The sequence below is a fragment of the Egretta garzetta genome, unplaced genomic scaffold (assembly GCF_000687185.1).
Source record: "Egretta garzetta isolate BGI_Z169 unplaced genomic scaffold, ASM68718v1 scaffold397, whole genome shotgun sequence".
Taxonomy (NCBI): Eukaryota; Metazoa; Chordata; class Aves; order Pelecaniformes; family Ardeidae; genus Egretta; species Egretta garzetta.
In genome coordinates this window covers 9,678,319-9,690,536 of record NW_009260493.1, presented here as the reverse complement: position 1 = coordinate 9,690,536, position 12,218 = coordinate 9,678,319, and positions in this window count along the sequence as shown.

Here is a 12,218-nt window from a genome sequence, read left to right as displayed (position 1 = left end):
ACATCCTGGAACTGAAACTTGTGTGGTGACTTGAAACTGGTAAGGGCTACTGGACCCCACAACTCACATTTGCAGCCTCTTGGAGGCAGGTCTCTGAAAAGGTCAGGGGCTGCCACCCCTTGCAGACTTAACACTTATTAACATAAACAGTAAATTCTGTACGGTCACACTCCCTTTCTAGTTTCTCTTTTTCCCTTCCTTGACATCAGGAATGCATATCCTGGTAAAGAAACTCCATATTTTCAGATATGCTGATACCAGTCTTTGCTAGCATATTTAGGCTTTGGCAGCTTGAAAGCCATTTAAATACACCCGTATTGTAATAGAAAAATGATTTGCAACATAAAAACCAGAATTTATGTAAGAAACAGCCACATAAGGCTCAGGCATGGTCCTTGCTTTCAAACGTGGTTTGCAGATCAAAAGCAACAGGTAAGGACGAGATATAAGCTTCACCTGACACAGGCCAAGTAGGTAGCTTGCAAAACTCCCTGGCATGCAATATGCTAGCCTGGATCACGGCTATAAACTTGGTTTGGGGAAAGAAAGACTGTGCTTTTCACTGAATTGAACAAATAATTAATTAATCATAGCTAACCTTATTTACAAGGATATTATTCACATTTGCTTTTGATAATATCACCGCTTAAAATTACTTTCACCATAGGTGCCAGGATAATCAATGCATGAGTTCATGTGGCAAACACATACACAGATCATGACCACAGTCCAGCTGACCTTAATTTTCAAATTAGTATCTACAGAAAAGAAAAACTACCTTTCATTCAGTTTAGATTTCTTTATGTTATCTATCTAAGAAAGCCTCTTGTATTTCATAAAACATAGATTCAGCATAAACAGGCATGTGCAATGGCAGACAAAAGGATTTTCGCTATTTAAAGCCTGAGCACAGTGAGTTGTGAAGAGGATACTGGCTTTCTTGAAAGGGGAAATTCAATCTGCTGAAGCTGATAGATTCTCTGCAGCTACTTATGATCATCCAGTAGAGTGCTATGAGAAAGGTGACGGATCATTTCTAGGCATGCAAAAAGCACAGCTCAGCTACCACCTGCAAAAATGTTTACCCGTGTACCCTCCTGAACAGCCCAGAGCCTGGTTTAGTGAAGTGCTTTGCTTTTGTTGTCTATAGATGGCTTTCTTCCTGAATGAGTAGCAGTGTCTGCTAGGATAGAAATGTAAGCAATAACTCAATTTAAAACTGTAGACACTTGGAGGACACGTGGTCATGTTTTCATTGCCTTTCCTCCTTTCTCCCCTTAAGCTAGTGTAGTCTTTTGTCTTTTTCAAGGGTGTAGAAGCAACTGGTGTCATACAGGAATAAAAATTAAATAACTTTAAAAACCAGCTTCTCTGTGATGCAGCCAGCTCTGTCACAGGACCTGTAGAAATTGAATGAAAGTGGGTTTGAAAGACTCTCCTCTTGTTAAGAACCACAACCCTGAATGAACTCGGAATAGATTGGGTATAGTGGAAAGACATAAATATCACCAGCTGACAGAATTAGATGCATGCCATGTTAGAGAGTGGATAAATGATATGGACGAGTTTGAAATAAGGATTTTCCTCCTTTTTCTATTTATAGAACAGAAGCTGTTGAAGAAATGTGTCCTGGCCAACTCTTTGCTGCATACAACTGCCTGAAATATATTTCTTTTTACGTTTTTGGAGCTTGTCAGAAGAGTTAGAATGGCAGTATCTCTTCATAAAAGTGTAGGCTTCTCCATATCTGTTCGTAAATAGGCATCTGCTCTATTTAAAAGAAAATATCCCCAGAATTTAAAGGCAACTGAAGTTTTCTATTTTTTTTAACGCCGCTGTAATAGTAGGAAAAAACGTAATAACTAAAGTTAGTGATAATGTCAGTGTGATAAGAAAGAGTCTAAACCAGATTGAAGACCCCTTGGTTATTTTGTAGATGCTGCTAAACTGCAAGGGGTAATAACATTTCATTATCTTCGGAACATTAGGTACATTGGGCACTTTGCCAAGCTGAAAGAAGCTTCTATTCAATATCAGGTTTTTTGGATAACAAGGTTTGCATCAGTATTGGGTACAGGTCTTCATGTAGTCAGCTATATCTCCTGTAAATCCAGTAGATGATACTACAAATGATTCAGCTATTTTAAAATTACATGTAGAGTCTAGTAGAATTGATGAAAATGTCAGTTTCTGGACTTCTGGCTAATAACATGGGAAAAGCTGAACAGTATCAGAAAAGGCAATCAACAACAGGACTAGCAGGATCCAGACCCTGAAATTATCATTAAATTTCCACTTAAGATTGTCTCTCTCTTTGAATCAGCATAGTTCAATTTACAATAATTTTCTTCAGGATTCTTTTGTTACTCAAGCCTGTGGGCATCATCCTGAAGCTCAGAATGTAGTATTTGCCTTTTTCAGTATGAAGGAACCATCTGTTTTTTCTCCTACACAAGTAATACTGACAAAGGACATATATAACTGCTGTAACGTTATCTAAAAGGAAAACAACATTTGCTTTCTCCAAGGAACATAAATAACATATTGAAAAGTATATGAACATCCACAGCATGTATGTGGTTGGATATAGCAGAAACTTAACTAGTTATAGTAACAAAAATTCAGTTTTCTGTTGGTAGAAATTGAGGTTTACATTGCCTTTTCTCTTAGCCCTGTCGCCACTCAGTGTTTCCTGTGACAGTGAATGTTGGCTTTAACAGATAAGAAAATGAGACGGAATCATTTTTTCCAGCAGACTGTCTAAATCCTTCCTATTTCAGCCACTTGCCATTCCAATTTCTACCCTTAAATTAACTGACTTTTTTTCCTTTGTCCATCCTTTTCAAACTGTGGCTCTTTTCAGCAGTAACAGCAGCATCCTTAGTTGCTCATCAGGAGAAAGGACTTTCTGAGTACTTAAAGGAATGCAACAAAATCAGGGTCATGGCATAAAACTCAGTGTGCCTGATGTCTACTTAATTCTGTTTTCTCCATTAAATATTTTCCCATTAAAAATGTCCTCATTTCACTCACATAGGCTCAAACAAGGGGTGGAAAAAGAAGATTTGGTGTCCTACTTTTACTGTCTTACCATTACTTCCTATTATACATTGCACTTCATGTTCCAGCATCACTTCATGCAGATACTGGAGTTTCTATTTGACTTCTAATATTTGCTGTCTTCTTCATACCCCTGCAGACTGTTTCTTTCTTGCAGCCTTTCCATTGCAAGGAACGGCTAAGTTAATTTTTTTCTACATCTTTCTACATCTGTTGCAAAATCTCTCTTATCCTTCATAGCCTGCACCTTACAACAGTGAGATGACAAGCCTCAAGCTACAGATCTCCTTAGCTCAAAGGTGCCACCAAAGACATTGCATGCTGGAGGACAACATAGTCCCTGTCAAAGATGTCTTTGTAAATCCGAAACATAAGTCCATTTTGCTCTTGCAGGAATGAGCAAAGGAAGAAATGTGGCTTCAGAACACCTACAGAAAGATAAACCCAACAGTTTCTATTGGGTTCACAGAACTGTATTACTGTGAACACTCATGAAACCAAGAAGTGATGTTATTGGGAATATTTCTAAAGCAGCCACAAAAAGAAACCTCATGTGCATGCAACAGGGTGTTGCTCATATTTGAGATTAAAAAGACAGAAGTCCATTCAGTTAATTTTCAACTGTTTTACTTCTGCTTGGTTCAAATATTGTGTAAGATACGGAAAGTGGTTTGCTGAGTGTTTAGGTCCCTCGCAGTTACCTGTCCAGCATCAACTCATTTCCTGAAGGAAAAACCCAACCCAAAACTCAGGAATAGTCACAAGGAAGGTGGCCACAGAACAGCCTTCTCTTCTCCATGGAGAGTGCTGGCAGTGCAGGGCAGTGGCCACAGTCTGACCTCCATTTCATCATCAAGTCTTGTTTATAGAAGAATCAAAGAATCCTAGAATGTTTTGGGTTGGAAGGGACCTTTAGAGGTCATCTAGTCCAACCCCCCTGCAGTGAGCAGGGACACCTTTAACTAGATTTTAAATATAACAAAGATCAAACAGAAAAAAAAGGGTAAATTTAGCAGATTTTTTTGGAGTGCAACCATAGCTTTGAATATACTGACATCAGAAGAGAGAGGAAGGCTGGTTCCTTCAGTAATGGGTTTCCTCTTGGGTGGAATCATCCTTGATGCCTCCACATGCAACATATTTCTTCTTCTTCACTCCCTGGATGAAAATAAGACGATAATTAAATATTGAATTAGACTGAAAGTAAGAGAAATAAATGACAAAATCTCAAAACGGAGTAAGTGAAATGTAAAAGTTTCTGTGAGGATGCTTATTTTGAAAGAGAAGAGAATGGGGGTGAATTTCTAATTTTTGTTCCACACAAAACTGTTAAATAAAGGGACACTTAGCAGCTTTTTTCTTTCCTTTTGTGAAGGGGCACAGGAACTGTACTCCTCTGGTCTCTCACATCCTCTGCTTCACTTCAGCCCGTACATTTGCTTAGTTCAATACACATTTTTCTGTAAACGCCATAGCAGGTGACAAGCAGAGCTGGCCATGAAGTGCTGTGGCATCCAGCCAAGGAGCAAGAAGCTTGCTGCATGGGGAGAGTGCCAAGGAAAATGGAGGGAAAATTGCCAGAAAGGATCAGAATTAATAGAAAGAGGAACAGATCAACCAACTGGAGAAAACATCAATTTTTTTCACTTAAGGGTAGGTGGCATCCCTCGAGAGAAAACAGGCAACTGAGAAAAATAGGAAGGTAAGGTAGCCCTCCCCCTGGCCGTTATATCCCAAAAGCTCAGTGACAAACATCAACAACAACTGCATCTAGGCTTTGGACACCAAGAAATGGGCTTTAATGAAAGAATGCCTGATAGGCGTATTTTTGCAAATTGTCAGGGTTTTGTTTGCCTCAAAGTCTTGCTTAGGAGAAATCACGCACCACTCAGTTTGTCTAACATTTCCTGAATGCGAGAGGGTTGAAGCTCTGTGTGCTGTTGTTTTGGTTCCGCATCCTAAACCCAAGCTGCAGAGCTTTGGTTCCTCCACCCAGGCAGCAAGTCTGAGGAATCAGCAAAGCTACGACAGATTATTGCAGAAGCTTCACCTGAAAAAAATCAGCATCAGCATATGATTTCAAGCCTAGAGATAGAAGAAGTGCCTGAGGTCTCAGCTGCCCTAGATTGTGAACCGGGTAGGAGTGTGGTGACAATAAACTGGACAGGTTGCTGAGCAAGCAAGAAAGCTGTCAGAGGAGTGGTTCTCCACAGAAGCGGTACAAGCTGGCCCAGAACAGAGCTAAAGGGACTCTGTCAAAGGCAGTGACCCAGTAGAGAGTTGGGAATTACATATTTGGGAAGTCAAGGGCCACTAGAAAGAGTCCTGGAAAGCAGCAGGAGCCAAATAACTGTTAGAACTTTTCTTACCACATTGCCAATTGTCATGGTTTGATTGTACATCTTGCAATATTTGGAGACTCATTTTCTTGCTATTTGTGAGAATCTATGTTCTCACTGGAGGAGAAAACAAACCCTAGACAACCCCTCCATTCTTTACCCTCCATCCCACAAAAACTCCTGGAGGTGTGATCTGAGCATATTCTGCATACTTAGAAGTCCTAAAATGATGGAAAAAGCTTGAATTTGGAAATTTAAGAAGTGATTTGTAAAATATCTGAACATTTTTAAAGGAGGGCTCTTGAATTTTTTGGATTTAGCCCAGTTTTGAAGACCTGGGCCTGGGGAGAATTGGGACTAGCTACAAGAGGTCTGCTTTGGGAGCTTAGCTCCTTGAGGAAACAGGGAACTCCTTATTAAGAAAACAATATTCATCTGATGTGAAAAAGGTTATAGGTGTCCCAGCAGTGAGTCTGAATGCTGTCCTGTGGTTGCACATGGAAATGACAAGTGGGATTCATAATGTCTAACTGGGTGGATGAGTTTACACCCCCTGAATTAACCACACAGCTGCAAGTGCATGTGGAGAGATTCCTACTGTAATACCTTTTTTCCCAGTTCTTGCTTTTTTTCTTCACTGCCCTTACAAGAGAACATGGGAGAGAGGGAAGAACAGAAGATAAATCTCATTTCAAAGTGTAGTTTCTGTGCTTTTGTGTAGATAGCAAAAAAAAATGTTTCTCACTGCACTATGTTATTTCAGGATTGGATTTCAGAATGATCTGGTTCTTTACTCTGAAGTGACCGATGACAGGATTTGGCAGGAACGGAGACCTGTACTAAGAACCATTTAATTCAGTGAGTGCCAGACCAAAACACAGCGCTGGTGAACAGAAGGTGAAAGCTGAGAACTTCCTAGATGTGTAAGAATTTCTCATTCTCTTTCTTTGACTTCTTGATCCCTTATTTATTGAACCTCTTTTTAAAACAAAGCAATGTGAAAAGGGATCATTTGACTTGCGAGCTAGGAAAAAGGAAGAACATTTGCCTCCCAGGGGTAGGTCTGTCTGCATGACTCCAAAGGTTAGCAGAAACATTTAAATATCTACAGACCCTCAGCTCACCAGATTTTCAAATGAGGTGGCTCAGTACTTGGTTTAACACTGTCTGGTATGCAGGAACCTGTAGGGACCCTCATATGCCTATAATACTTTTTATGGTAAATTCTACTTGGGACCAGACACGTGACCCTCGGAGGCCACCATAATGCATTCTTGATGCACACACCAGATATACACAAGCATGCCAACCTGCCAAGGGACCACATCCTGAGGAAACAAGAGCTCTGTTCTGCTTCTGTCCTATCTCACAAGTCAAATGTCTGCTTTAGCTGGTGCTTTTGCACTTGACAGACAGAGTGGCTCCTAAACAACTGCTGCTTGGTGGCTAAATATACATCCTTACCCACACAGAGTGCCATCCCGCCTTGCAGGCTGCAGCAGAGCCTTCAGCCCTCAGTGGATGGGGAAAACAACACCACACAGAGACATCGCATAGATGGTAAAAATAGTTGAGAGACCCTGGGGCAGAGAGGATTACGTACGTGCTGACTCTTGGGGCAACCAACACTGGAAAGAATGGTTCTTATGTAAGAAGCATAACTTATCCTATAAGTGAATTTATATTTTGATTTTCCCTGAAAATACAGAATGCAAGAAGGCACCATTTACAGGAGTCTACTGTCATCGTTGGGGGGGTTGTAACAGCAAACACATCCCAAAGCGAGACACGGAACGGGGGCTGCTTTCCTGCACAGCAGAGCCCTGCAGGGCTTATATGTTCCTGCAGGACCCAGAGGCAAACCCACCCTCCCCCGGGGTGGTGGTCCCTGCAAGCAGTCACCTACCTGGGGCTGATTCTTCTGCAGGCTGGAAAAACAAAAGTCATTAGAATGAGGGCGAAGCATAATTACTGTTTTTTCAATAAATGGAAGGTGAAGAGGACGAATACTTTAACCAGCTAAAAGGGACAGTTGTTTTCTATTAAGCACATGCATACCTTTGACATCTTGTTCCCGTGACTAAGGCAAGTGAGGAATACTGGTGAGATCCTAAACCAGGGAGAAACCAGCTTCAGTCAAGGCAGAAGTCTATTTAAAAGGTCATATTTGAGATCTGGGTAAGGAACAATACAATTAGCTGACTGATGGCTAATCATGTCATGATGGCATGTCATGATGGCTAATCATGTGATGACGATCAGTCATTCTGTCTTTTGGGACTGGAGCTGCTGGGTTCCATTCTTGAAGGTTCCCTCTCACCACTGTTCTTCAGGGTTTGCGTGTGTTTCTCCATCAGTGACCTTGTAGCTTAGCTGGGTGCCTGTGTTGATCGGCTATCTAATTGCCAACCCTATTTTCCAATTTTCCTAACTATGATTAGGCAGCATCTATAGCATCTTAACCAGTAATCCCAAGCAACAAGAAAAAATGTGTTATTCCTCTCTTCGTGTTTTCTCAAGCAAAGGAATATTTTTCACCGCTTCTTCAACCTCTCTGAACATGAGAATTTTAGTGGCTCAGACATAAAGATTTATGCTGGTAAAACAAAGACTTGGGGCTACACTTTTGTTATTCCCAGCAGAGGGTGAAGATCTTTTCTTAGCCCATGGAAGGATGTTTGATGTGGAAGTGTTACAGCACAACTGCAATGGAATTTTTTCCATTTTATCAGCATTTTTTATGAGAAGCCTTTCTACAGGACTGAGCCTCTGGGAATACAGCTGGAAATTACAGACATACCACTGGAAGTGTGCCCATGGATCTGATGTCATATAAGCAGAAAAATCAAAATTGCCTGTATATGGGTGAAGCCAAATTTACACTGTTCACTGTAGATTGTTTTCAGGCAGCAATGGGGACAGGCACCTAAATACCTTAAAAAAAATTATCTCTTGGTCAAATTTTGCTATTTAAACTGTGCTCCAGAATTAGAGCATCAGGTCTGCATGAGCAGGTGGGCAGATTTCCTCTGACTCTTTGGCCAGGATGCCTGTGTATAGTAAAGACAATACTAACAATGCTTTTGTTCCTTTGCAAGGATTTGTTTGGGCTATACCTGCCTCATATTACAGGCTGTTGCAGCCATCTAGGCAAGAGGATGGTCTTACCTCTTTATGCTCACGTCAGAAGTAGCGTGAGCTTGTGCAGTTCACATACTTCTAAACACTGGGCATGAAGAGCACAAAATTGTCCCTGCCTTTGCTAGTTGCTACTGCCGACTGTGCTGGGAAGATACGTCTCTTTCCTGGCCAGCTGTTTGGCATTTCCCAAAGGCAGAAAGCTGTTTTTGCTGGGAAACATTTGTCTTCTCTTTTTGTCTTTTACTCATGAACTCACAGATTCTTTTACTTCTGATTAAAGGAAAAGGGGAGGAAATCCTGGTTATGATGATGTTTGCCAATGCCTTTCTGTCCTGGGGGGCTATATATTTCTTCAGGTAGTTAGAGGAGCCAAAATAAAATGTGGAGAAGAGTGCGTCATGAGACACCTCCCCTGTTCCCCCTCCTGCCTGTACAGCGTGAGCTATTCAGTCTTTGGGCATCCTAGCTTTCTGTTCTGGGTATTTGTTTAGTTTTCTTCCATTCCTCTTCCTTTCTTCTGTGTGAAAGATTTTGCACTGGTGAGTAACACTGTATAGTATTTAGCTGAGAGCAGTATCAGCTGCCAGTGGCCTCGCAGGCTGTAGGATGTAGAAATAGTAATAAAGTGATATAGAACCAAGAGAGTCGTATTGGTGATAGCATGAAAAAACCTGGAACTCACTGGCTTGCAGCAGAGATTCCCTATTGCTTCTGATATTAGTTTATTGTTGATAATGAACTTATTAAAAAAAGAAAAGAGCCATGCTGAGGCAGAATTCTGAAGAAAGCTGGAAGGATCATACGCTGCTGGATGGATTTTGCCACTCAAGCTACATGTGGGTAACAGTTGGCAGTGGGTAGTACGCAGCAATTGACTTTTACATAGATGAATACTGTACCAGAATGTTGACTGGTGAGAGCGCTACTCCTATTAAGCAGTAGGAACTGTTTCTTGCTGTTTTGGGCAAAAAGGTTTTATGTAATTAGAGTTGTAATTAGAAATGCCAGACCTAATGTTCTGTTGCCTACTTTGGTTTGAGGACTGTGGAAAAATATTCACTTCTGACAGAAGTTTGCACCCGCTAATTACTTGTGAAAAGATTTGGATGGAAAGCAGAGCCCCAATCTTTCAGTAAAGGGAAAAGCAATTAAAAGAAAAAGCGAGCCATTTTGTTACTCATTTCTCTGGATGATCTGTGCCATTACTGCATTGTTATCACTCTGACAACATTCCCTTATTAGTAGCATTCAGCCTGACTTTTATTTATTCTAACGTCCCTGAACATAACTCTGTCATAAGAGTGCTGAAATGTGGGAATAAATTATATTATAATGAAAAGAAGACTTGGATCCCAGCTGACCAATAATTCTGTCCATCTTTTCACAAATGATCCACAGGGGTTAGAATAAGACAGATTTGAGGGTTACTTTTCTTGACAAACATTCACAAGTTTCTTGAGTCAATAGCTACCACTGATAGCTACAGAAGTTGGTTAACATACACTGTCCTACAAAACTATTGCAACTTATTAGTTATGCAAAGTGGTTTGAAACCTTTTCCTTTTCCCATACATGTAAACATATGCACACGTATCAGCCATACTTGAAATGAACCTGAAAGTGATTTTAAGTTGCCCAATGCCTTCTTTAGCTTTAAAAAAAGCCCCAGGGAATCTCTACAGTAGGTGATCCAGCATATGTAAAATCCCAATAACCTTCTGGCTGATCCTATTTCTCTCTGCTGGTAGGGAACCTTGGGGAATTACTCTCCCTAATTAGGCAGTGTGGGAATTTAAAACTGATTAGAAGTCAGAGGATATGTGATAGCCTAACCATTAAGGACAGCACTGGGGGAACACTTCTGTCCACCTAGCAGTAATTTCACTTTGGCTTTAGCCGTCTGTAAGTATACTGACATTCTGTATATAGGTCATAGCATGGCATTTTTTACTAGGATTTAGAGTGACCTACACTGCTACAGTGACAGTGAAAGCAGATTTCTTCAGCTCTGACATGGCTTCTTCCATTGCTGCATCTGGTTACAACTTCACTGAAAAAGTGTACAAAATTAAGCTAGCTATATATGATTAATTAGTAGGATACAACCTTAAGCTATAAGCCAATATACATAAGGCCAATACTGGCCTTAAACCAATACACTAAGTTCAATAATAAAATGAAATTGTGATAATTTTAATTTATTTGACCCATTCTTTGTGTTCTTTCTTCAAACAGCAGCATATTGCTATTCTAAAAATTACTCCTGGAAGGTAAGCCTTGCATAAGACTTTCCACAAGAAATTTTGCCCAGCTCTCTTCTTCCAAAAGGCAAGGATGAAGGAGATATAGATACAACTTCATGTTTTGCCTAGGGTCAAATAAATCTTTAAACTTGCTGATGTTAAAACATGACCTGTTCACCTGCAAAAGTACCTCACGGGTTGAAATCTTCTGCAGCTTCATATCATTACAGAGAGTGCAGGTGTTGCTATCGAGGTGGTTGCACGAAGAGTTGGGGCCCTGATAGGCACGTCCCAGGGTGAGCACCTCATGTCAGGTGAAGCAGACAGGCAAATTCACCAGGCTGTCTTCAGTTTAATTTTTCTGCTTCATCACGTTGACATTCATTGTCATGCAATGCTGGTCTTTGGTGAGAACAGTGAATGATGTGTTCCTGCGGAGGAAAGAAATCAGAGTGGAAGACTGATATCTGAGCTGTCTCACTGCACGTGCAGAGCATTTAATGGTTTCATTTTCATTTCTAGCATGGTTGCTTATGTGGGGTTAATTTTCCATTTGATACTTTTTCAGCACGGTTCCACTTACGGAGCTGAAATGACATATCCATTTCTCTTTTCAGTTCTTGGATGATAAAAATACAATAGGAAAAGCAAATCTTATGTTAATTTTCTGTCATGAACAGCTATGCTAAAACATACCTCCTCCTTCCTCTCCCACCAAAAGCCCTGTACGCATACAAACACTTACTACAGGCTTCCTGACAGGATTTAAATAATATTCCACTCTCTTTTCCCAAGTTTTCAGCTTTTATCTTTAAAATCTACTGCCTGCAATGAGGTATTTTAGCTGTTTCATAAAATATGATTTTATTGTAAAATATTGATTTGGAAAAGAAATATCCAGAGAAATACTCAAACTTATGGTGGGTAAATATTCACACGGTTGGCCCCTACTAATCAGAAAGTAGGCTAGTCACAATTAAATTCTGTTTGTACCTTTGTGTTTAGCCCCAAAGGGGGTTTTCAACCTAATTTTGCTTTACGTTGCTGGTTGTTATACAGTAACCGAGACATTTGAATGCTCATCCAAGCTGGCATCCTTAATAGAGCTCATGAGAGTTTGCAAATTCCCGTGTCAGTTGAACAGTTAACTGCTGAGATGCCTTTGGAAACTGCAGCCCTACATTTCATAATATTTCCTTTGTTGTCTGCCTAGGTGACAGAAGCTTTTTAAACAAAAGAGCAATGAAAAGAAAATACTGCATATTCTTATCTATACACAAGGGTTTTTCTGTATGTGGAGAAGCTGGCACTTGTGAGGAAGAGTAACTCCCAAACATTTATGCGTTTATGCAACCAAAACCTAGTTTTTACAAATATTTGCCTGGTATCACTGAATTAGCCACCGGAACAGATTTCAAATGTCTGTACTAAATTC